At 35.8% G+C, this 26901-nt stretch overlaps 2 long non-coding RNA genes and 1 pseudogene across 3 annotated transcripts; 2 read left to right on the forward strand and 1 right to left on the reverse strand.

Annotated features, from left to right (window-relative positions):
• The first annotated feature begins 18534 nt into the window (after positions 1–18534).
• On the forward strand, positions 18535–20891 carry LOC147541917 (uncharacterized). The gene is made up of 3 exons (XR_015223341.1): positions 18535–18934; positions 19022–19164; positions 20580–20891. It is a non-coding gene; the product is annotated as an uncharacterized LOC147541917 (long non-coding RNA).
• A 1196-nt stretch (positions 20892–22087) lies between these two features.
• On the forward strand, positions 22088–26800 carry LOC147541918 (uncharacterized). Its single transcript, XR_015223342.1, has 3 exons — positions 22088–22347; positions 22437–22651; positions 26451–26800. It is a non-coding gene; the product is annotated as an uncharacterized LOC147541918 (long non-coding RNA).
• On the reverse strand, positions 22837–25488 carry LOC147541919 (nuclear poly(A) polymerase 1 pseudogene; annotated as a pseudogene). Its single transcript, XR_015223340.1, has one exon. The product of XR_015223340.1 is annotated as a nuclear poly(A) polymerase 1 pseudogene (transcript).
• Positions 26801–26901: the final 101 nt, after the last annotated feature.

Consider the following 26901-nt stretch of genomic DNA (forward strand, 5'->3'; position numbering starts at 1 on the left):
TAGTAAGCAACGTAGTTAGTTTTACAAAAAGTATATTTAACCCACTTCCTGGGACTCCCACTTGAACAACATGTGAGAGAAACAAGGGTTTCTCTCTCCTCTCACATGTTCAATCACGTGGTGAGAGAACCCATGCGGTTCATGTGGGAGTCCAAGGAGGTGGGTTGTGTAGCCTTGTTGTTAATTTTATGTCAACGACTGTAATTTTTATACCTATGCACCTGATAATAGCGAGTTTTATTTTTTCCTTTATTTTTATACCTATGCACCTGATAATAGCGAGTTCTGTTCTCTATTTTATCAAAAATGAAAGTTATCAAATTTTTGAAAATAAAGAAATCATATATATAATAACATAATACTCAAAAAAGAAAAAAATAATATAAAATACCATAAAAATCACATACAAACATAAAATAACATAAAAATACTTGAAATTTAAATTGCAAAAATTTGGTTTCATGTAGATTTGTTTATGTTTTTTCAATTTCCTCTTCTCTTAAAGAAAAGTATTCATTATGATGTTTTCTCTTTCTGGTTTATTGCTCCCTATTTTGAATTTTTTTATAGTTTATATAATTTTTAACAAACTAAAGAATAAATTTTTTGCTTTAAGATAATTAATAACTCCTCATTCACTAACTATTTATTCCTGTATATTTTAAAATTAGAGAAATTTCGCCATTGATGGAAGGGATGGATCTCACATTTCACGAATAGGGCAGTATCATATCAAATTAGGTATGGTCTTTTAATAATTTCCACTTTTAATCAAAAGATATTTTGACCAATATACTCCATTACAAAAATCAATCTTTCATTTTTGTCTATAAATAGAAAGGATATAAGAGTTATCATACACCTTAAGGCACAAAATCAGAAAAAATCATTTCAAAAACTACAAGTAAAATTTTGCTCATAATGACAAAGCCATCTATAAGCTTATAACGATGTCTATATTTTCCATTCTTCTACTCTGATTTTGATGAATCCAAACATTAATTTAAGATCAAACCCACTAAGATTTTAATCATTAGAATATATTTACAACACTTCTTGATGTTGTGAGCATCTTCCACTATTAATCTCTATAAATAGGCTCATACTCCAAACCTTTGAACTCACTATTTCATTCTATACAGAATTTGTATATTGTAGTTTAAGCGGAAAAGATGACAAAGTTTTCTTTCGCAGTCCTTTTCTTGGTTGTCCTTGTTTTCTCCGGTTTGTCCTTTTATTCCTTTTCTGATAAATTAACATTATTTTTGTTTTGTAGAATTTTTTTTTATTATAACAGTTAACTAATGTAGTTTTGTTAGATTAATCAGGAAGGAAATTAAGCTCCTTATGTAACAAACATCGTAAACGGATAGTGATATTATGGTGTTTACACAAGAATGAAAATCGTCCGTGTGATTAATCACATTTTTTGTCTTCTAATAACTAGTACTCTACTATTCCACCCAATGTTTACCAACATAAAGTTCGACTTATACAACCATTAGACTAAGAGGCGGTAGATTCGTTTGAACTTCATGTTTCTGTAAGAGAAAAGGGAAGAAGATCTTCACAATCTTGGAGACATTTATTTGCTCAATTATACTAATATTTTTATTCTATTTAATTTTTGCAGTTGAAATAATGGTGAATGTGGAAGCACAACCTCCAACTCCAGCAGATTGTCAAGCAGTTGTTGGGCCAACAGATGGGACTTGTGATCCACAAGCTTGTATTGATGCGTGTGATTCTTTTCATTCGGGCGGAAAAGGAAACTGTGCACCCACTATTCCCCCTAGTGGCAAGGATTTCTGTTTTTGCTATTGGGATTCTTGTATTCACACCAACTAAGGAGACATTTTTATCTCATCGGAAAATAAGGAGACATTTTTACTATACAAATAAATGGAAACTACTACGTATTCCGATTTATCAATTTAGAGACTTTATTATACTTAAAGAAATAAATTGAAATTTATTCTTATCAATAAGAGGATACATCAGTATTTTACATTTTGGGGGTATGTGCTTGTGCTTGTGATAAATGACATAGAATTCTCTACCAGAAGGTAGTTTGAGCTGAAACGGCTGAGCATTTATTTAAGCAACAAAAAATTATTTTGATTTGAAAAAGAAAAGCAATCTATTTTTATAGTTTACTTGAGTCGTAACATAAAACAAAGAATTAAGTGTTTGATAGTAATTTGGAAAAAGAAAAAAAAATAGAGAAAAATTTACTCTGAGAATTTTTTTCTCTGAGAATTTTTTTCTACGTAAATATTTTCATATTTTTCATCGTTTGGTTGGGCAAGAGAAAAATTAGTTGTTTCTTGTTTTTTTTCCCATTTTTCTTTACTGTTTGCTTTGCCAAAAAAAAAATAATTAACATCAAAAACACAAACAGGCAGAAGTTTAATATCTTCATACATAGAAAATGAATTTGGCACATCCAATAGGTCAACACACAAGCCTGAGAGACGGATTCTTCTTGGGTATTTCATGATTGTATCTGTTTTACTCCATCACCACTAACAACTTTTTACAAAAAAAATTGTATAATGATCAACCTTATTAAACAGTAAACCCTAACACATTTTTGAGATGTTGTCTTTCAATCACATACCTCTTCTTCTTCTTCCATAAAGAAATTTGTGTTAGTTTTTTTGTTTGACATTATTGTTTCATGATCATGAAGGTAACAAAGAGGCAGGAATGAACTTATGTTCATGTTAAACTACACATAACTGGGATAAACAACTACAATTCTTCCACATAATCACCAACTTATTCATATCTTAATCTAACTTTTTGGTTTTCTGTTAATTGGAATCCATGGATATTCTTTGCCATGAAAAAAAAAACTACCTGTAAATCTAATCTCACTATCTCAGAATCTTTAAATGCCTCACTTTTCCTTTTGAATCTATCCTCCTCTTCCCTTAAATTTCGTCTCAGATTGGATAAAGATGAGAAGATTTCAGAAAAATGTTGCAGAACCAGTTAGTAACGTGGGTTTATTCTGCCTGTGTCTGCTTCAATAGATGAGAATCAATGGAGAAGAAAGGAACCATAGTTCTGTCGAAGCATGAACTTACTTGTTTATTCAACTCCGTACTTGTACAAAACGAAGAGAGAAAAGAAACATGTGAGATTTTTTTTTTGGAGAAAGTCTTTCTTTGGTGGGAGTGAGGTCAAGAGATTCCCTCTTTTAAGGGAAAAAAGAGAAAAATGGCTCACGTGATGAAGTTATTTTTTTGGCCAGCGCTTTGGGGAAAGCTAAATAGTTTCCGGGGTGTGAAATTTTAAAGGGAATATGTATAATTTTAGAGATTTTCCGGGGAAATAAATTTTAAGGGGAAATAAAAAAAAACACTCCACCTCACCTCAATCTATCTCCACCTCACCACACTCTCTCTCCACCTCACCTCACCTCTTTGTCTTCTCCGATTTGGTCGCCGGCCGGGAAATTTTCCGGCCGGCGACCATTAAAAAAAAAAAAAAAAAAAAAATTTCACTCTCTCTCTCTCTCTAGAAACTCCGGCGAAGGGGTTTCCCTTCGCCGGAGTTCCGGTCTGTTGAAGAACAGACCGGAACTGGTCTGTTCTTCAACAGACCAGATCTGGCCTGTTGAAGAACAGACCGGAAGTGGTCTGTTGAAGAACAGACCAGTCCGGTCTGTTCTTCAACAGATCCGGTCTTCAACAGGCCGGATCTGTTCAACAGACCACTTCCGGTCTGTTGAAGAACAGACCGATCTGGTCTGTTCTTCAACAGACCCGATCTGGTCTGTTCTTCAACAGGCCAGATCGGTCTGTTGAAGAACAGACCAGTTCCGGTCTGTTCTTCAACAGACCGGGACTCCGGCGAAGGGAAACCCCTTCGCCGGAGTTTAGAGAGAGAGAGAGTGAAAAAAAAAAAAAAAAATTTTAATGGTCGCCGGCCGGAAAATTTTCCGGCCGGCGACCTAATCGGAGAAGATAGAGGTGAGGTGGAGAGAGAGAAGTGAGGTGGAGAGAGAGAGGTGAGGTGGAGAAGCTATTTTGCTTTCCCCTAAATAAAATTGTCAAACAAATTTGACCAATTTTTGACCAAGTCTTCACACCCCGGAAACTTTTTAGCTTTCCCCAAAGCGCTGGCCATTTTTTTCCTCCTAAATTGTCTACCAACCATGAGATAAAATCACAATTAAAAGAATTTTTTTCTATATTCTCCGAGAAAAGTCCTATCAGACATAACCAGCTCACCATTTTCCCTCTAAATCATCCAACATTATGTTTTGCCCCATTAATATTCAATAGAGGGGTTGGGCAAACGGCCCAAAATGACCCCATAAATATGAAGGAAGACAAAAAAGATAGAGAAGAGAGAGGGTAGGGAGGGGTAAGGAGATTGAGATAATTAGCAAGAGAAGAAGACCAAAAATCCCAGAGAAGGTGGAATCTTTGGTTATTTGAATTGGGAATATTAGGGTATAAATAAGGTAGTGTAGTTGGACTATAGGCCATGTTATGTTTGAGTTATACGACAATGTAATCGGTTTCAAAAAAAATATAAAGTCCATTACAAAAATCAATCTTTTATTTTTATTTTTTTATAAATAGAAAGGATATAAGAGTTACCATACACCTTAAGATACAAAATCAGAAAAAAAAAAAAAAAAAAAAAAAAAAAAAAAAAAAATCATTTCAAAACCTACAAGTAAGATTTTGCTCATAATGACAAAGACATCTATAAGTTTATAACAATGTCTATATTTTCGATTCTTCTACTCTGATTTTCATGAATCCAAACATTAATTTAAGATCAAACCCACTAAGATTTTAATCAAAATATATTTACAACACTTCTTGATGTTGTGAGCATCTTCCACTATTAAGCTCTATAAATAAGCTCATGCTCCAAATCTTTGAAGTCACTATTTCATTCTATACCAGAACTTGTCTATTGTAGTTTAAGCCGCAAAGATGACAAAGTTTTCTTTCGCAGTCCTTTTCTTGGTTGTCCTTGTTTTCTCGGGTTTGTCCTTTTATTTCTTTTCTGTAGATTTAGATAAATTAGCATTATTTTTGTTTTGTAGAATTTCTTTTTTATTATAACAGTTAACTAATGTAGTTTTGTTAGATTAATCAGGAAGGAAATTAAGCTCCTTATGTAACAAACATCGTGAACGGATAGTGATACTATGGTGTTTACACAAGGATGAAAACCGTCCGTGTCACATTTTTTTTCTTCTAATAACTAGTACTCTACTATTCCACCAGTCCACCCAATGTTTACCAACATAAAGTTGGACTTATACAACCATTAGACTAAGAGGCGGTAGATTCATTTTGATCTTCACAATCTTGGAGACATTTATTTGCTCAATTATAATATTTTTATTTTGTTTAATTTTTGCAGTTGAAATAATTGTGAATGTGGAAGCACAACCTCCAACTCCAGAAGATTGTCAAGCAATTGTTGGGGCAACAGATGGGACTTGTGATCCACAAGATTGTATTGATGCGTGTCGTGCTTATCATTCGGGCGGAAATGGAATCTGTGCACCAGCTATTCCCTCTAGACCTAATGGCAAGGAATTCTGTTTTTGTAATTGGGATTCTTGTATTACCAATTAAGGAGACATTTTTACTATACAAATAAATGGAAACTACTATGTATTCCGATTTATCAATTTAGAGACTTTATTATACTTAAAGAAATAAATTGATACATCAGTATTCTCATCAATAAGAGGATACATCAGTATTTTTCATACAATTTGTGTTATTTTAGTTACATTTTGGGGGTATGTGCTTGTGACTTGTGACGTGCTTGTGAGCTAATAAGTATTTTTTTTTGTTGAAATAATAAGTATTTATAAATGACATATAATTCTCGACCTGAAGGTAGTTTGAGCTGAAACGGCTAAGCATTTATTTAAGCAAAAAAAATTATTTTGATTTGAAAAAGAAAAGCAATCTATGTTTATAGTTTACTTGAGTCGTAACATAAAACAAAGAATTAAGAGTTTTTTTTTTCTGTTGAACTAAGAATTAAGTTTTTCAGAAGTAAATAAAAATAAACTAGTTCATTTGGGATGTGACCAGCTCACCATTTGCCCTCCAAATCGTCCAACATTATGTTTTGCCCCATTGATATTCAATATAGGTCCTAATTGGAGGAGAGAAGACAGAAAAAAAGGAGAGAAGAGAGGAGTTATTAGAGTGATAGATAAACAGATCGATAAATTAAAACAAAATCAAGAAGGATAAAATTAAAATTTTAGTTAATTAAGAGGCCAAAAATTACATGTAAGTGATAAACATTCAGAACTAAAAATCAAAATATCCTTGAATAAATCAACATAGTGACTGGAGCTTATCCCCAACTATAAAAAATCATTAAAAAAAGAGTTATTTTGGAAATGAATCAAACACAAGTAACAAATTATATAGTTATCATTGTCCTAAATTTAACAGATTCCAATCTTTTTGAACGCCACTAAGTTAATTACTTCGATAATATTATTTTTTGAACATTAAGATAATTAATATTCATGAACAAATGAATATTTATGGATGCTCTAATTTGTATGTAAATGAATGAATGCCACTGTTTACAAATTTATGGTTATAGTTTCTGTGATATGTAGGTTCGTGCACGATTTTTATACATTTATGTGAGTATGCAATTTTATGTATATATGTTTTACAGATGTGCATAGGTTTTTTATTTTTATTTTTTATATTTCTCAAAAAATCGTTGAACTTGTGTTCGAGGCGTCTAAATTTATAAAGTTAGGGGTTTGGGCATCAAAAAACAAAAATTAGTGTTTGGGGCATCTCATGTTGTTTCGCTGACAGAAGAGTTAAATAATGTTAATAGACGTCCTTACTTTTTAGATATAAAGTTAGTCCACGTCCCAAACTTAAGAAAAACATATTCATGCTCCAAAGTCCAAACTCATCACATCGTACCTATGTTTGTCCCATTGACAAAATAACTTTTTTTACGCCCCAAACCCCAATTTACTAAATCTAGATGTCTCTAATACAATTTCCGTAAATATGAGAAATACTCAAAATAAAAATAAAAATGCAAAACCTCTTTAAATTAATAAAACATATCTACATAAAGCATACTTGGATAAATTCATACATCTCATGCGCGACCTTACATATGACACAAACTGTAACCACAAAAACTGATTGTATACATTTATCCATTCATTCACGCACAAACAGATTTAAAAATTAACACATCCATAAATATTTATTTGTTCACAACTATTCAAATATCTGTAAGAAAAAGTAATGTCAATCAACATTTAAGTAATTAACATAGTGTTCTTTCCAAAGATAAAAAATGTTAAATTTAGGACAACGATTTTGAGAATAACGTTTTGAACCAGGATAATTTAAGATTTTGGATCTAAGAACATCTTAGATGGACCCCACCAATTTCTCTAAAAGCATCTCTAATAGGACAGTTTAACAAAAATTCTAAAATCTAGTTGTCACGTGTCAAATAAAGATTCTCTTTCTTAAGTGTCAATATAGAGACAATCTAATTTTTTTGTCTTCAATGGATATCTTTAAAATCTCTCTACTTAATATATATACATGTCACTCTTAAATTGAATATGAAAAAAGTAGTTGAAAAGAAGAGGTTTCCATTGATTTAAACTTTAAAGTAACACTTAGAAAGAGAGTGTAACAAATGTGTCCACCTCATAATAGAGTGTCTAACAAAGTGTTCTATTGGAGATGATTTTTAACAAAAACTCCAAAAAGTCATACATAGCTCTCTAAGAAATAAATATTTAGAGCATCAAAAGTTATGTGAGTATGCAGTTATGTGTAATTTATTTTATCGAGATTTTTAATTATTATTTTCAATATTTCTCAAAAGGTATTGGAAAATTAGTGTGAAGGACATTTGAATTTAAGAAATTAATATTTAGAGCAACAAAAGTTCAAGAGAACTAGTGTTTAGGGCATCAAAAATTTTAAAATTTTTATATACCGCTACTTCTTTAATGGTAAAGTTAGTCAAAGTTAGTTCATTCCCCAAATTCAACAAAAAATATCATGCTCTAAACTCACCGGCTGGTACTTGTGTTTGGCCCATTTGCAAAATAACTCATAAAAAATGGTGTTTGAGACATCCAATGTTTTTTACGAACGAAAGAGTTAACTAACGTTAATGGTTGTTAGACATAGTTACATTTTGGATCATAAAGTTACTGAAAATATGTCAACGTCCCAAACCAAAAAAATAACATTCATAGTCCAAACTCATCATCCGATATTTATGTCGGCCCCATTTGTAGAATAACCCTCAGAAAAGAGATACTATAATTATCGTCATCATTACTAGTTTCAATGTCATTATATTCTTGGTGGAGCATACACAAAATAAATCAAAATTTTGAACACATAGATGTATCGAAATTCCTCTACCTGATTTTCAGGAATCCAAATATCATTTTAAGATCAAACATTAAGATTTTAATTATTAAAATATGATTACGGTAGCGTCTTGATATTGTGAGTATCTCTCACTATTAACCTCTATAAATAGGCTCATACGTTAAATCCTTGAACCCACTATTCCATGCTATACGAAAACTTGTGTGTTGTAATTTAAGTGGTAAAGATGGTAAAGTTTACATTCGCTGTCCTTTTCTTGGTTGTCCTTGTTTTCTCAGGTTCGTTCTTTTATTCTTTTTTTTTTGTAGATTTAGATAAATTAACAATAGGGGTAATTTCTAGAAAGGTCAAAAAGTGTGCAAATACTAAAATACCTTTTTTTGTCATTTTATGTAACTAAATTCTTTTATTTTTCTTTAAACTTTAAATCGATATAACTTTTGTTTGAGATGTCGGATTTCTATAAAAATTATATATTTAGAAATGATTTTTCATTAGCTTTCTAACAAGATCCACTTTCATTATTTTTTTCAAAAAAAAAAACCAGAAAAAACACAGCGTTTTTTTCCTTTACGTTTTTCTGCAAACATATTTGCAGCAATCCGTTCTGCAAACGTGTTTGCAAAAATCCGTTCAGCAAACGTGTTTGCAACAATCCGTTCTGCAAACATGTGTTTGCATAATGTAAACTGCAAACTGTGTTTCCAAAATATAGACTGCAAACATAATTGGCAAGCATTGCATATGTGATTCGGATCGGAGATCTTGCAAACTTGATTTCGTTAAGAAAATCGAAACTATCAAATTTTTCATTTGTATTTCATCAAACACAACAAACATGTAAAGTTAAACTCATACAACAACAACCATATATTTCACTTTCTCTCTCTTTGATGCTAGAAATCAACATTTCTCATTCCAATAAGAAAGACTCCTTCGTGGTGATCAGGAATGGTTAAATCATCACTATCCATTAGCAGAAAACCTAGCTCCAAATATCAGGTGGATATCATAGGCATCCATGAGTTCCTGCATACAAGACCTTATGCTAGACCTCCACCAAAAGTTAACAACAGTGGTTAAATCATCACTATCCATTTGGCGAAACCTGTTCCGAGAATCACAACGTTCCTCCATTGAATCAATCATCATCATCGACATGTGCGACTGAACTTTTGAGTACTTAGAGAGAGAGAGAGAGAGCAAGAGTGATTGTGTGTAGTGAGAAAAAATGGTTGAGATATTAAGATGGTTGAGAACACAACACCCAATCAGTTGTTCACGCTCAACCTTTTTCATCTCATCTCATCTCACCTTTATTCCCTACCAAATTTTCCATTCCACCCATACAACAGAACCAACAACTCTAGCAGTGATACCTGACAACCTTCATAAATTAATAACAGAAACTAAAGCCTCCTTTATCACCTACCTCTTTTGATGAGATAACCCATCATAACGTATTCTAGGTTTTTCAAGATGCTTAAAATCTTCACCTGATAGATGCTTTAAATTCGAGTGATATTCGATGTCAACCTCTCCTGATATTTGTGACGAATCTCCTGATCTGTCGTTTGAATTGGTTATGCGTTGTTGATCGGGAGAAGAAGAAGAAGAAGAAGAGAGGAAGAAAAAAAAACCTAAGAATTTTTAGTTTTCTGGGGTAGAAGTGAGTTTTTGTGAGAAGGGCATTTTAGTACTTCAAAAAATAAAAAATGACCTTATTAATAATTAACCAAATTATTTTAAACCTAACCAGTTATTAACCCTAATAATTTGATAACTAATTAATAGAAAATTAAGTAGGCTTTTTTTTATTATATTGATATTATTTTGAACTCAAATACTCATTTTCCCTTAACAATATTCGTCTTCTTTCAGTTTACAACCTATTAAGACTATCTATTACTTGACGTCTTCCCATAATTCCTCTCCCAAAATTGAACTTTTCTAAGGTCGAGAAGCAACTTAATCTTCGCCGATTTATAATATTTTCGTTTTATTTAATTTTTGCAGTTGAAACAATGGTGAATGTGGAAGCACAAACACCCCAAGGTTGTCAAGCAATTGTTGGGAACTCAGATGGGAAATGTGTTCCACAAGCTTGTAAGGCTGCGTGTCTTGCACAACATTCTGATGGGAGAGGGAAATGCGGTCCGACTGTTCCACCCAGTGGCAAAACTTATTGTTACTGCAGTTGGGGTGATTGTGTTCGTAATTAGAGAGACATTTTTACTATACAAATAAATTTATCTATTTTGATTTATCAATTTAGAGACTTTAGTATACTTCAAGAAATAAATAAAAATTGAAATAAATTGACATTTTTACTATAACAAGGCTCTTGATACCAATTGATAGAACTATAAAGTCGCGGAAGCTATCGAACCTATCCTAGAAATTGATCCGATTATGAAAATTAATCGAAAAGCTAAGCCAAAATCTAAATATGCGAAAAGAATTAACGAGGTTCGGCTTTAAAGCCTACGTCCTCGGACAAACAAGAAATCTTTATTGAAGAATAGATGAAGACGACTCACACAACCCGCAAGTTCGTCCCAAAATGGTACCGTATAGAAATTAACCTTCTATGCTAAATCTTCGACGACCGAGAAATTTAACACCGCTCAAAAACTATGAACAAAATTTCTCTCTCACTTGCTCTCTCTCTCCAGCTCTCTAAAGAAGAGTTGTTGTTGAGTAGTAGTGTTAGATGATATTTTAACAAAGCACTCAAGCCCCCTATTTAAATATATTATAAGCCGACCATAGCTTTAGGAATTTAGAAATTTGCAACCAAATTTTAGGAACAATGAAACCGCCTATGATAACCAAAACTAGGCCTGTAAACGGTGGTCCGAAAATCCGAATCCGATCCGCATCCGCACTCAAATAATCCGACATTTCGGATTTCGGATTCGAATTTCGGATGTCTTGTCGGATAATTTTCGGATATCGGTTTCGGATTCGGATATAGCTATATCCGACTTCGAAAAAATCCGATCCGATTCGCATTTGAAATCAACGGTTAAGATTCACCCAAGGGATTAAAAAATAAACAAAACTTGTAAGAGGCAGTTTCTAAAAATTGAAGAGGAGGTTTAAGAGGCAGCAATAGGCAGTTTCCAAATTGGGATGGTTTCCAATTTTTTGGCTCAATAGGCAGTTTCCAATTTTTTGGCTTATAATATATATAAATAGGGGTTGAGTGCTTTGTAATCAACACACCAACACAAGCAACAACAACTCTTCTTTAGAGAGCTAGAGAGAGAGAGCAAGTAAGAGAGAAATTTGGTTCATAGTTTTGAGCGGTGTTTAATTTCTCGGTTGTCGAAGATCTAGTATAGAAGGTTAAATTCTATACGGTACCATCTTGGGACGAACTTGCGGGTTGTGTTAGTCGTCTTCATCTATCCTTCAATAAAGATTTCTTGTTCGCCCGAGGACGTAGGCTTTAAAGCCGAACCTCGTTAAATTCTGTTCGCATATTTGATTTTGACTTAGCTTTTCGATTAATCTTCATAATCGGATCAATTTCTAGGATAGGTTCGATAGCTTCCGCGATTTTTAGTTATAACAATTGGTACCAGAGCCTTGTTGAGATTGAACGAAGAGAAGATGGGATCGAGAAGTGGTACGGTCAAAGCAGGGAAATATGAGATAGAGAAGTTCAATGGGAAAAACGATTTTTCTTATTGGCGGATGCAGATGAAGAATCTGTTAATCTCGCAGAAATTACACAAGACGTTGACGGGAAAGAAACCAGGAGATATGTCAGATGAGGATTGGGAAGAGTTAGATCTCGAAGCACGGGCCACCATTATGTTGTGTCTTGAGAGGGACGTCGCGTTCCTAGTAGACGGAGAAACAACGGCGGCGAGTGTGTGGTTAAAACTAGAAAGCAATTTCATGACGAAAACATTAACGAATCGGGTCTACTTGAAATCCAAATTATTCACATGTAGAATGGAAGAGATCTTCTATTCAGGATTATGTGAATAGGTTTGACAGGATTATCTCAGATTTGAAGGATATCGATGTTAAGGTTGAGGATGAGGACAAAGCCTTCATATTGTTACTTTCATTGCCTAAATCCTATGAGAACCTTGTTCAAACTTTGATGCTTGTTGGTGATAGTCTAACCATGGAAGAGACGAGAAATTCGCTATTAGCGGATGACCTTCGTAAGGTTGCTACTAGCAGTATGGCGTCGGGTGGAGTAGACAAGGAACAAGCACAAGGGTTGTTTGTAACGAGGGGGAGGAGTAATGAAAGGGGAAAGGGAAAGGGCGGGAAATCTAGATCCAAATCTAGAGGCTCTTTCAAGAAAACGTGCTTTAGTTATGGTGAGCTTGGCCACTTTAAAGCGGCTTGTCCAAAGAGAAAGTTGAAGCAAAAGAACGAAGGCTACAAGGAGAAACAAGAGATGCAAGAGGCGGGATATGTGTCAGAAGAGGCGGATGAATGTTTCTCGGTGACAGAGGTGTCTGAGAAAATCTTCGATAAGTGGATGCTTGATTCAGGGGCGTCACACCATATGTGCCCAAATAGGGAGTGGTTTACTACCTATAGGAGTATAGATGGTGGTACAGTTATACTGGGTGATGATAGTATATGTAAAACTGTGGGACTCGGAACAATACGGATCAAGATGCACGATGGAGTGGTGAGAACATTGACGGACGTAAGACACATACCCGATTTGCGGAAAAATCTAATTTCCCTTGGTTTGTTGGAGCGGAACGGCTGTAAGATAATTATAGAGAATGGCTCCATAAAAGTCGTTAAGGGTTCTTTGGTGGTAATGAGAGGTACTCGTTACGGAAATTTATACAAACTTTTGGGGAAAACAATTACGGGAGATGTAGCAGTAGGAATCAATGGAAGGGATCCAACGGCTAGTACGAGGCTTTGGCATATGCGCCTTGGGCATATGTCAGAAAAGGGTCTATCTTTGATGTGCGGGAAAGGCTTGTTGAAGGACATGAAGAAGCCTTGCATGGAGTTTTGTGAGCATTGTGTGTTCGGGAAGGCACACAGGGTGACGTTCTCTACAAGCAAGCACAGGAGCAAAGAGGTGTTAGACTACGTACACACCGATGTCTGGGGACCGGCAAAGTTACCTTCCAAGGGTGGTTCCAGGTATTTTGTTACATTTGTTGATGATCATTCGAGATTTGTCTGGCTTTATTTTCTGAAGCATAAGAATGAGGTATTCAACACATTCCTGGTGTGGAAAGCAATGGTTGAGAACAAAACTGGTCGAAAGCTGAAGACGTTAAGGTCGGATAATGGGACCGAGTACACGGATGGGGCATTCAAGGAGTTTTGTAATCAGGAAGGCATTGTGAGGCACTGGACAGTAGTAAACACACCTCAGCAGAATGGAGTCGCAGAGAGATTGAACCGTACACTACTTGAGAAGGCTAGATGTATGCGCTCCAATTCGGGATTAGGCGTAGAATGGTGAGCAGAATCTGTTGCTACAGCTTGTTATATTGTGAACAGGTCTCCACATTCTTCTTTAGATGGCGGCATACCTTACGAGGTGTGGTCAGGTGAACATGCAGATTACGGGAGACTTAAGGTTTTCGGTTGTACGACCTATTACCATGTTAAAGGTAACAAACTTGACAATAGAGCAAAGAAGGCAATTTTCTTAGGATATGCTACAGGAGTCAAGGGTTACCGGCTATGGTGTACGGAAGACAAGAAGTTTGTAAGCAGCAGAGATGTGGTGTTTGATGAGTCATCTATTGTAGCTATGGCGAAAGCTACGGTGCCTAGTTGTGGTGATGTTGGGTCTACGAAAGCTCAAGTAGTGGAAGTAGAAGCCGAAGACCAACGGGTTTCTAGGAATCATGATCAGGTGGAGCATCAGGATAATACTCAGGATGAGGAAATTGATGAACCCGATCATGAGGAGGTTCAAGGGGAAGGTACACAAGTTTTACAACAACAACAGCAGGATGTTTCGGTACACACTAGGCCGAAACGGTTATATAAACCGGTACAGAGGTTAGGGTCAGACAAACCTCTTAGGCATTACGGGCAGGCAAATCTGGTTGAATATGCATTCTCGGTGGAAGACGACGAGCCGGTCACCTTCAAACAAGCTATCGCCGCGGCCAAAAGAGAGAGTTGGTTAGTTGCTATGCAAGAAGAGATGGAGTCTCTTCACAAGAACCAGACATGGGAGGTTGTCCCATTGCCTGAAGGTAAGTCTGTTATTGGTTGTAAATGGGTGTACAAGAAGAAAGAGGATTCTTCCAAAATCAAGGGTACAAGGTATAAGACAAGACTAGTGGCCAAGGGTTATGCACAGAAAGAAGAGGTCGACTACAATGAGATTTTCTCACCAGTCGTGAAACATACTTCTATTCGGGTGCTATTGAGTATTGTTGCTCACAGGGATCTTGAGCTGGAACAACTCGATGTTAAAATCGCCTTCTTGCACGGAGATTTGGAAGAAGAAATTTATATGGCTCAACCTGAGGGATACAAGGTTGAGGGTAAAGAAAATCAAGTATGTCGTTTGAGGAAGTCTCTTTATGGATTGAAACAATCCCCTCGCCAATGGTACAAACGATTTGATTTTTTCATGCTAAAGCATGGTTTTCGCAGAAGTGACTATGATTGTTGTGTATACATCAAGAAGCTTCGCGAAGGTGACTTGATTTATCTTCTTTTGTATGTGGATGACATGCTTATTGTTTCTAAAAATTGAAGAGGAGGTTTAAGAGGCAGCAATAGGCAGTTTCCAAATTGGGATGGTTTCCAATTTTTTGGCTCAATAGGCAGTTTCCAATTTTTTGGCTTATAATATATATAAATAGGGGTTGAGTGCTTTGTAATCAACACACCAACACAAGCAACAACAACTCTTCTTTAGAGAGCTAGAGAGAGAGAGAGCAAGTAAGAGAGAAATTTGGTTCATAGTTTTGAGCGGTGTTTAATTTCTCGGTTATCGAAGATCTAGTATAGAAGGTTAAATTCTATACGGTACCATCTTGGGACGAACTTGCGGGTTGTGTTAGTCGTCTTCATCTATCCTTCAATAAAGATTTCTTGTTCGCCCGAGGACGTAGGCTTTAAAGCCGAACCTCGTTAAATTCTGTTCGCATATTTGATTTTGACTTAGCTTTTCGATTAATCTTCATAATCGGATCAATTTCTAGGATAGGTTCGATAGCTTCCGCGATTTTTAGTTATAACAATTGGTACCAGAGCCTTGTTGAGATTGAACGAAGAGAAGATGGGATTTATTTAGGAAAGTAGAATGTTATTTTCACTTGTTTGGGTTGTCCCCATCTACCTATTTCACTATACTAGTTGAGTCATGTACTTGTGTTAGCCTAATCGACTAGAAAAATACTTCCCCAAAATACTTCACGATTCCAATTGTTGGACCATTTGAACAAAACAAGTGGAGCTTTACGATTGGAATAGTTGAAAAAAATAGGGTTATTTTGCGAAAGGGTCGTACTTAAGTACTGCGTTTTGCGAAAGGGACATGATTGTTTATTATTTTGTGAAGGAGTCGTGGACTAGGATTTACCGTTAAATAAATGTTAGATTTAACTTCACATTAGATGAAAAGTTAATGCCGTTATGTAAATGTAACAGTGTTACCTCAAGTAAATCTGATGGACGTTATTCCTCCATATAGATGGCTAAAATCTATTGATAAAACTTGCCTAATCTCACATTTGTTTTATAAGAAAATAACTTATTCAGTTTATTTTCTTCCCTTTTTATTTCTTCTGACTTCTGATTTTCACCGGATAATGAAGAGGTGTTGCCGATTGATAGAACTTGTTTAACCCTTTAGATGATTGCACTGGAAGTGACTACAATGCATTATAGTGGCATAGCATTAGTGCACTAAAATGACCAATTTATCAACCACTTTAATGGGATCATTTTGTTTGATCTAATAATTTAGAAGAAATTCGAAGTTACCTAAGTTCTTAATAGAAGTAGCTAAGAAATCTAGAAAAATAATAATGAATGTTTTAATTTGTTACTTTTGCGAATTAGTGTCAAAATTGTATAAAGTTTACTTAAATATAACCATAAATTTTTAAGTAATATAGATAAAATTAATGGAGTTAAAGTTTAATGGCGTTAAAACTTAACTAGTCAATCTTAGTCCACGACCCCTTTGCAAAATAATAAACGGTCATGCCCCTTTCACAAAACTCGGTATATATGTACGACCCTTTCGCAAAATAATCCAAAAAAATATGAATCTACAGGTATGAAAGTTAGTGTTGCTAAATCTCCTTGATTAACATACGCTCTTAAATCAGCATATAAAATGTCATAGACTGAATAATTGTATGAAATTGTTGAATGGATTCTCTGGTAACTAGTTTACCAACAAATAATTTTAACTGTGCACCAATTAGAGAAGAAGCAGTAAATTTATATGGAACTTGTTATGTTAGAACAACCATTAAATCCAAAGTAAGCAAACACTTATTTGCCCATTATAAAAAAATATTGAGTTGAAGAATTGGTGAATGTGGAAGCGCGAATAGGCAAATTGTGTAACGTAGATGTTGATCCAACTGGTAACTGTGAGTCTGAAAAATGTGAGCAAGATTGTCGGGCGCATCATCCTAATGGAGTGGCATTTTGCAGCCCGCCTGCCCCTCCCAATCAAGGAAAGTATTGTCATTGCGGTTGGTGTTCTGAAGGGACCATTTTCACTATATAACTGACAATTAGTTATTTTGTCCCGTAATTTTATCAAGTAAAAATACAATGTTGTGTGACAGTTTTAAAAGAAATAAAGTTCAAAAAGGGCTTAAGGTCCAATCTTCTCAAAAAATAGGTTTTTAGTCCTTTTCCGTTTTGAAGAAACATTGTTGTTACATAATGTGTTATGTATGACACATATAAAGAAAAATGAAATAAAGTATGAAAAATGAAATAAAGTATGAAACTTTAACAATAAATAACAGGTAATTTATGTAACAAAACAAGAATCGATAAACAGAAAAACACTGTAACCTTGACATATAAACATACTTTAACTAAGTTGGACTAAATATCCAATATAATTATTATTTTGGCTTAAAATCCTATATTAATACTAGGGTGGACTAAATGTGTGTTTAGGGGTAGATTTTTGGACTAAAAACCCAAAATTTAAAGAAATAAAGAGAACTATTCTAGTTAAGTTTTTTTTGTTGCAATTATTCTCATTAAGTTAAGAGTGTATTTAATTTGAGAAATTATTCCGACTATAAAAAATTAGAGTTGAGTACAACTAAGATTGAAAAGAAAGAGAGAGAAGGGGAATCAGAGTTTCAAAAAAAAAAAAAAAGAGAACGGGATCCAGGGCCGGCCCAAGTGTATAGGAGGCCCCAAGAGAAATTAAAAATTGGGGCCCAATATAATGGAAAGTAGAAAAAAAAATTAAATAAAATTTAAACAATGCCAAGGATAAGAATTGAACCCTTGACATTTTATCCAAGATCTAAACTCTTTACCACTAAGCTACACTTTAAATTTTGTTTGAAATTAGTCTAAAGTATAATTAGTTTTTTGAAAGTTACATACGAGATAGAAAACCTGAGGCCCTTGATTATTTGGGGTTCAAAGCGACGCTTTGGTGGCTTTGGTCACGGGCCGCCCCTGACGGGATCTGATCTTATCCTTTGATCTTAATGACAAAGGAAAGATTTTTTTTTATGAGGGCCTATGTATTGTCCTTTTATGGATTTCCAACCACTGATTTTAGCGGCGGAGTGTCTACCCAGGACATCCCCTCCTCACCAGATGTACATAAAAATGTAAACTCAAACGTGAGAAGACAATTTCCACAAGGTCCGCGGCTTTGGGGAATAAAGAAAATTCTCCGGGGAATAAATTCTCGAGGGAATCCAGATTTTTTTGAAAATTCTCCGGGGAATAAATTTTTATGGGGAATACAGAATACATTTTTTTGAAAGTTCTCCTCCATCTCATCTGTTCTCTCTGTCACTTCATCTTCTCAACACCTCATCATCTTCTCCGGCGAAAGTCGCCGGCCGACCAATTTTCCGGCCGGCGACCTTCAAACATAAAAAAAAAAATTTAATTTTCTCTGTCCTCTCTCATATTTTTTTTTCTTTTCTCTCTCTCTCTAGAACTGTTCTAGAGAGAGAGAGAAGGTCTGTTCTCCTCCTCCCCCTCTTCATTTACAATTCATCGAATTCAACTCCTCGTTTCTCTTCATCACCCAAACCCAAACGCAAACCCTTATTCTCTTCTTCTTCGTCTTTTTTTTTTCTCAATCACAGAATCAGAGGTTGGGTTTTATGGCTTCACCTCCTCCTCCTCCGAATAATAACCTATCTCCCTCCGATCACCTCCGCCACGTGGATTCCATATTAACATTACCTTCCGGTGCCGGAAAGATCCAACATTTGAACGCTAAGATTCTCGATGAATCACTTGAGCCGGAGGAGAAGGATCTCGTATTCCCCACCGAAGAATTCTCTCGTCATGCCCTTGTTTCCTCCACCGCCCAGGTGACTAGAAAGAAATCCCTTAAAACATTTTTCTTTTTTTTTTAGGGCAAACAAGTTATGATCTGACTATGTGAAATTGCTTCTTAGTATATATGTATAAAAAGTCCATTGAGGATCTTGCTGGGTTCTGGTCCTCCATTGTCGAGGAGAAGTTCTACTGGAAACAGAAATGGGGTAAACAAGTTTACTCCGAGACTATGGACGTCTATAAGGGCAACATTAACATTGAGGTAGGTGACTAAATTGCTTTTTTTACTACTAGTAATTCTTTTTTGTTTAAAAAATAAGATAAATTTTTAACCAACACCTTTAACATTGAGGTAGGGCACCATTGAAGGTCTGTCCTTCTCTCTCTCTCTCTAGATCTGTTCTAGAGAGAGAGAGAAAAGAAAAAAAATTTAGAGAGAGAGAGAGGAGAGAGAAATTAAAAAAAGAAATTTTTTAAATTTTTATGTTTGAAGGTCGCCGGCCGGGAAATTGGTCGGTCGGCGACTTTCGCCGGAGAAGATGATGAGGTGTCGAGAAGATGAAGTGGCAGAGAGAGGTGATGATGAGATGGAGAAGCCTTTTTTATAGCATCTTCTAAACTTAGAAGCCTCTTAGCAATAAAAAGAAACATAAAAAGTCAATCTTATTTGACTAGTTTTAAGAAAAGTCTTTATTCCCCGGAGAATTTTCTTTATTCCCCAAAGCCGCGACCTTTCCACAAAACCAATTTCCAACACATCATCTATTATAGTGTCGGTTTTGTCATTATACCCTTGAATGTATGGAAATTTTGTAAGGAAAACCCTATCAGGACGAATCATCAAGATTTTCTCTCTTTTTTTTTTTTTTGTTAAAGGAAGATTTTCTCTCTTTAGACATTCAAAAGTAAATCTTCACTTATGTTGGAAAATCCCTAGAATGTAAAGTTTTGAGAATATAAAGTATCCAAAGTACTTTCATCAAAAAAACAAAAAGTATCCAAAGTTCTCTGCTGTCATGTTGAGGAATCCAAATATTTTGTCTTAATTTGGTGACTCATATCTCCTTATTAGGATTCATAAGTTATAAGTAGACTCCCAAATCCCGATACTCTACCTCAAATTTTATTCTTATTGTCAAAGTAGTAAAGATGACGAAGTTTTCTCTCACCATCATTTTCATTGTTGCTCTTATTTCCTCCACTTTTGGTTGGTTATGTCACTCGTCTTCATTTTATTTTTCTTATTATAATCCCATTCCCCTGTCCTGTTATATAAATATGATTTTTGCTTGCATTAGGAGGTATCAATATTGCTGTTACGAAATAGCCTTATAGTCAGGGCTGGCCCTGGGCCTAAGCGACCCAGGCGGCGGCCGCCTTGGGCTCCCAAATTTAAAAGGCCCCATTTATAAAACATTATATATATATATATATATAATATTATTATATGTTATTTTGTTCACACATACATTAAATTTGTTTGGGTAGTAAAGTTGCCGGAGTAGTTGATTAGTGAGCCTAAGGTCGTGGGTTCGACTCCAACGACTTGCATTATATTTCGCCTAGGGCCCCCGAAAGTCAGGGCCGGTATTGCTTATAGTAGGAAAAGAAAAATTAGTAATCTTGATGGCAAGACACATGCTGATCATAATGAATTCTTTTTTTGTGTGTGTGTAGTTAAATCATTGGTGACTGAAGAAATTCCGAGATATTGTCAATCGGTTTTATATCATGGAAAAGCATGTAATCCTCAAGAATGTCAATATGACTGTGATCGTGAGAACTATGGCAAGGGGAAAGGATCTTGTAAAATGAATTCCTTTTTAGGGCATTTTTGTGCTTGCGTGTGGAAATGCTGAGGAAATTCTACCAAGGAACTCCCACTTTTTCAACAAAAAAAAAAAGGAATTCTCAGTTTAATGTATTGAATTTCTTTCTAATTAAAATAGAGACCACATTATTAATTAATAAAGATAAACCATTGGCTTGTTGTTAGTTTTCTTCATATTACGTAAAACCCATCCTGCAGCATGAAACAATATGTATAAGAGGAAACTTTTGTGTATCAAACTAGTTAAGAAAAAAAAATAAAAACAAAATTCTATTCCTCCTTCCATTTCCTCCCTCCCCTATCGTGCCACGTCCAATTCAAAAGTTCGTTTATTGCGACAGGCTATTTACGACGGAATTTGTGAACATCATCATAAAAGACACTATTTTCAAACGGAGATGAGAATTATGTCGAATAATATCTAATAACGACGGTTTAACCACTAAACCGTCGAAAAAACACTCAGTAATGCACGCTGAAATTTTGGCAGGAAATACTCTTTATCGACGGCTACGAACTTTTGCGAAGATTTCTTTTTTATCAAAAATACTCTCTTCAGACGGTGAGAAATTACTTTTCGTAGGAAAAGAAAACCTTTCTTGGCGCAAGACTTTCCACCAATTTTTTTGAGAAATTTTGAGTGAAAACAACAGATACTTTATTTCGTCAAAAATATAATGTTTTAAATTCTCACTTTCCAGATCTCTCTCTCCCCTGCACTTTCAACAACAAAAATAGTCAATCAAATGCTAGATAAGAAGAATCTATATAATAAGAGAGGAGAGTACCTTTTTTTAGAGTATACCATCATCTTCACTGGCTAAGATCGCATCTCCCAAATTTGAAACTTATCTCCAAGGGTTGAGATTATGTTTCTCAAATTTATCTCAAAATTAAACACCTCACAAGCTTCTCTTTAAGGATTGAGTTTACCCCATTCAGTAATTGGTAATTGAGCTTAACCCTTGAATTTAGATTTTTTGTCAAAACTACTAAGGATATGTTTGGTATGTGATAATAAAATCAGAAAGTAAATAATATATAAACAAAATCAATCTTTACTAATCATATTCCTGACCAAATGAAACAATAAAATGAGGTAGAATCCCTAATATGAATCACATTGAAGAATAGTTGTTCTTGGTAGTGGCAATTATTTCATGTACGCCAAACATAGCTTTTGTGTTTTTGTCACTAATAGTAAGTCCAAGGGGGTAAGCTCAATTACCCATTATTGAGGGGGTAAACTCAGTTACCAATTAGTGATGAGGGGGTAAGCCCAAAAAACCCGAAAAAATTTGAAGAAAAGTGATAGGATAATGGTCTGCCTATGGAAGAAGAGGTTCCAGTTGGACCATATGTTGAAGTAAGAACAATGAAAATTTAGAAATATCAGATTATCAAGGGGATCGCAGAAATTGCTTACGAAAGCAATTTGATATGCCTGCTAAAAGTAAACCCCTGGTAGTCGACACGTAATTCCCTTTCGAGCAGCAGCTGTTGTAGTTGGAAACATTTAATTCCATTTCGAGCAGCAGCTGTCGTAATTCCATTACGAAGGCAATGAGAAGTGCCACAGCTTGCAGCTTTGCTGTGCTTTGTAGTTGGAAACTTGTAATTCCATTTCGAGCAGCAGCTGTTGTATTGCTAATTTCCCTATATAGACTGAACTATTAAGGCTGAACTAAATCTCTGTTGTTTAGGTCCAAGATATACATCAAACACCTGAAAGCAGCAGAAAGTCCTTCCTTGCAGAGAGGACTTGAAGCAATAACTTCTTCTCTTAGTGGAGAAAGGGGAGCAATGCCGAGGGGCTGAACCACGGAAATCCCACGAATGTATCTAAACCGCAGCAACAAATGCAGATGAAGATGCACACAGACCGAGAATCTCAATTGAAGGCATCCCGAGACGTAAGGTAAACATGTAATGTATCTAACCCGCTGCATGTCAATGATTTGCAAAATTATGAATTAGAAATCTTAGTGTTTAAATTAAGAACAAATCAAGTGGATTAGAATAGAAAGAGAGCAAAAAAAGATAAAAATCCAATGAATTTTGGCAGCCAAAGAAAGAAATTAAGTAGAAATATTACGGTAAACATGAAACAAAAAGTAAATATCATATATTTTGTTAACATTCTCCTTTGCTGCATACAGAAAGATCCACTAAGGGGACTGGATAAACAGTCAAGAACCATAATACATGTAAACAAAATAGTTGCTTAAGAGTTCCTTTTTTTCTTTCTTTTGCCGAAAAAGGTCGCTTCACCGCCTCGACTAAGGAAGCTCTCATGTGCTTGTGCCTGTAGCTTTCACCATAGTAGTTAGGCTCCACCTGATAAGAGGTCTCCTCTGGTTTGTCCATGAAGAAGCAGCAACATAGTTACCATTCCCAAATGATTCAGCGGGCTCTAGTTCCTCTAAACCTCCATTTTGGAGACGACCGATTGATGATGAAGGATTGGCTCCATTTGCCATGAATGGTAGTGTTGTCTGCTGACTCTGTTCGGCAGTTGACAACTCTGCAAGACTGCCATTGGCGTTCTCTCCGGAATTCCTACTGACTTGTGAAGATTCCACCTCATCATCTTCAAGTTCTTCGAGCTCCGGGAAACCACAATTTGGAGATATAGTTCCATCTGGCACGGTGGTAGCAAAACCAGACACGACATCTTCTCGACCATTTAGAGCTGGAGTACTCTCCAAAGGATTTACAGGATATGTCGCAATTCCATTCCGAATATTACAATCTTCCTCCATATCTTCTTCTGGCAGAATGAGACATCCAGAATCACCAACAGAACCCTCATCACTAGCCCCGTGAGTTATAGATACAGACTTCACGTTTCTTTGGTTTGCAGCATTACCCTCATCATCTAGCATCCGTTTCCTTCCCCTTTCTAATCTAACTCCTGAAGTGCTGGCTACTTTACGGGGACGAACTTGAACTCCACGTGGGAAGACAAACAGGGGAATGTTCCTGCGTCTTACATGAGATACATGAATTTCCATTCCAGGCTTCCACATAGTGTACATGCCAACAGCGTTCTTGAATTCCTCAACGATAAATCTTAAATCAAATTCTTCACCTTCCTGTACAGCTGAAACCCCCTGTCCCCTTCGTAAACCCATGAAGTACGAACAATGGAATGGTTTGGATTTGTCCGCGAAGTCACCAGGATGTGGATGGCATTGAAGCGTATTAGAGGTGGTCCTCTCAATCTTTAGTGTAAGCTGGCGAAGTCTGGATTCGACCCATCCCTTCCAATTTCTCAAGTCATCCCCATTTTCTGCATTTATATCAATCTGCAGATAGTTCTTATATGCATCAAAGAAAGGATAGGGTTCCAAGAGTGAGTTCCAGTCGGCCTTATTTATCTCCATTGCCTCACAAATATCATGTCCCCTCTCGAACTCTTCCTTCATAACTCGTAATGTACTACTAGAAACGTTGTAGCTAGAGTTCATGCAAGGATAAGCAGGTGTTATAATAGGCATGGTATGCAACCTATCTCGTGGATTTCTTCTCGGGTCCCAAATAGGGAATCCTAACGTTCCTTCTTCAATTGCGCACAACATAACTGGATTTGGCCATCGCCACTGAGTATAAACCCTAAAGAACCGAGAAACCAACATACTAGGTGATGCATTAGGATATAGTTGGCATATACGAGCAACAAGCAACGCCCAATTTATACCACCAAGAAACCCTGCGACATTAGAATAAACTCCTCGACGTTTCGCCCAAAACCTCATACATCTCAAGGTCGTTTGGAAACTCTTGACATTTGGTACCAAGCGTAGAACCTGGTCAGTAACTCTGCATCCATTGAGACTGCGAACTGTCTGCTCATCTACATTCTGCAATACGGAGTCTTGCGAAATATCCAAGTCTTCTGGAATAACCCAAAGCGACAACCTCGCATAAAGGAGATCAATAGATACCCCACAAAATTTGAACTTCATGACAGGGACATGAGCGTCTGGCACAGAATGCAATTCTGACACTTCAGGCATCTCGACTAACATCTTGTACAGTTCCCCGAAGAAATCTTCTTCTCTTGTTGCATGTCTAGGTCCTACACATAGTGTGTCTATATCCGCGCCAGGACCGTGCACCCCAAGGCGATAAGAACCAAATGTGTATATCTTGGCATTGGCTTCTTGAACCAGTTCCTCATTAAACCCTTTATTTCGGCTCACCACTTTTACCCATGTCTTCACAATCTGGTCTAGCCTACCCAGCACTTCCTCCCTAGACACAGCCTCCTCTTGACTTTCATACAACCCAACATCTACCAAGAACTTCTCAAGTTCTTGGGTCTTGTTAACATCAATCTCAGACGGACCAGCCAATGAAATCGGTTCCGTCACTCCGATATGCTTCCCGTTAATTAATCCAGTGTTCACCATAATGTAAATTTAGTTTATGAATTACTTCTATTGAGCACTGATGTATAGATTATTTCTTACTAGAATTTTCTCCCCTTGGGTTCCCTAATTCCAAAAATAATGAATTCTTCAAAGAGAATACGAAAGGCATAAACTTGCCTTACTCTTCAGTGTTGATTCTCTATATATAAAGAGAATAATAGAAACTTTCTAAAAGTTTTTTGGTAAGTTTATTTTGTTGAAAAAAAGCTGGAGGACTAGTTTTGAATAGGCAGGTGGGCTATTGGTTCTAGAATATAGTAGTAGGAAATATTTCTTAAAGTGTCACGAATGAACCAATTAGTCAAATTGGCCTTAGTCCTAAGCAAGCAAAAGTGAAAATAGAAACGAAAAAAGAAAAAGAAAACGATATTTGTAACTATCCCGAGCCTTGGGGCTTGTATCACACAGGAAAAACATGTCTGTGATGGAGGGAGACTCGTAAAGTGTGATCAAGGCTTTGCACTTCACCAATTGAAGAATCGCCGTGGAGAAGTAGAAGCATCCAAAAATTTTATTGACTCGGGTCAATGGCCATTGACCCGAGGTCTCTATAAGCACATGATCTAGCAGCTTCGGTTCTAATCCCTTCAAATCAGTGAAATTAATCTTTAGTCCTTATGGTGTTAGATTGTTATAGATTTAGTCCTTTTTTTAAACATTTGTTTGATGGTGTGGACAAATTTGTAACATATATTGTTTTTAGTAAAGGCTTATCTTCAAAAAAAAAAACTAATTTTTCTTCCAAAACAAAACGAAAAGAGTGAAACATTCTCCGGCGACGGCAAAGATACCTACCGGCGACCATTATTTTATTCGGAACCATCAATCCGAGTGATTTGTTCATCATTTAATTGTGTTATATCTCCTTTATAGCTTCTTTATATCCGGCTTCTTTAGTAAGCTGTTCGTTTGATTTGTTTTCTGCTATAAGTTTGTTTTTGTCTTCATGGATTAGTTATTTAAAACCCTAGATCTATCTCTTATTTGCTTTTCATATCTAGTATTCATGGGGTGTCATACTGTTTTTTTAAATCTTCCATCTTTGTGGTTCCTGGGATGCCTCAAAAAACCACTTTTTTGTTGCTAGTTTGATTGCACAGTATGAATATAGATTTTCTTTGGCACGGGTAGATAATTAGCAGGTGGGTAAATGATCCTTTTATTTCACCCCATGTTTCATTTTATGCTAAATGGAGTATTATTCATCGGTTATTAAGTTACTTGGTTTTTGTGTATGCGGCTATTAAGTTTGAAATTGAAATTTCTGGTTGGTTTTGTGAGAGATGGATGGAGGGGTTAGGGTTAACTGAGAAGGGACCGGTGCCTACATAGTTGGTTGGTGCTAATAGAGAAAGGAGCGGTTGGACCTGGTGCTAACAGAGATGGATGCTAACAGCCTTTTGGCCCGGTGCCTTTAGAAGCACCCTTGTCGCAGATATCTTTGATTAATTGAACACTTTCGAAAAATTCAGGTGCAAATCTACACATAGAGAAGCCATCACAATCTTGTTAAATGTGCCGTTGATAACGAAGTTGTGAACTCATGGGTAGGGCAAGTACCACCTAGATGTATCCCTGAATCTATCTTGGTTGTTTAGTCTTCACATTCCTTCTTTGACTCCTAATGAATAATAGGCTAACGCCACTTTTTCACTAAAAAAAAAAAAGAAAAACATAGAAAAAAGATAGACGGGCGTCATGGGTTCGAGTACTTGATATAGTTATAGCCCTA

The sequence above is a fragment of the Eschscholzia californica genome, unplaced genomic scaffold, assembly GCF_041429995.1.
Source record: "Eschscholzia californica isolate CP2 unplaced genomic scaffold, dmEscCali1.0.p SCAF_4, whole genome shotgun sequence".
Taxonomy (NCBI): Eukaryota; Viridiplantae; Streptophyta; class Magnoliopsida; order Ranunculales; family Papaveraceae; genus Eschscholzia; species Eschscholzia californica.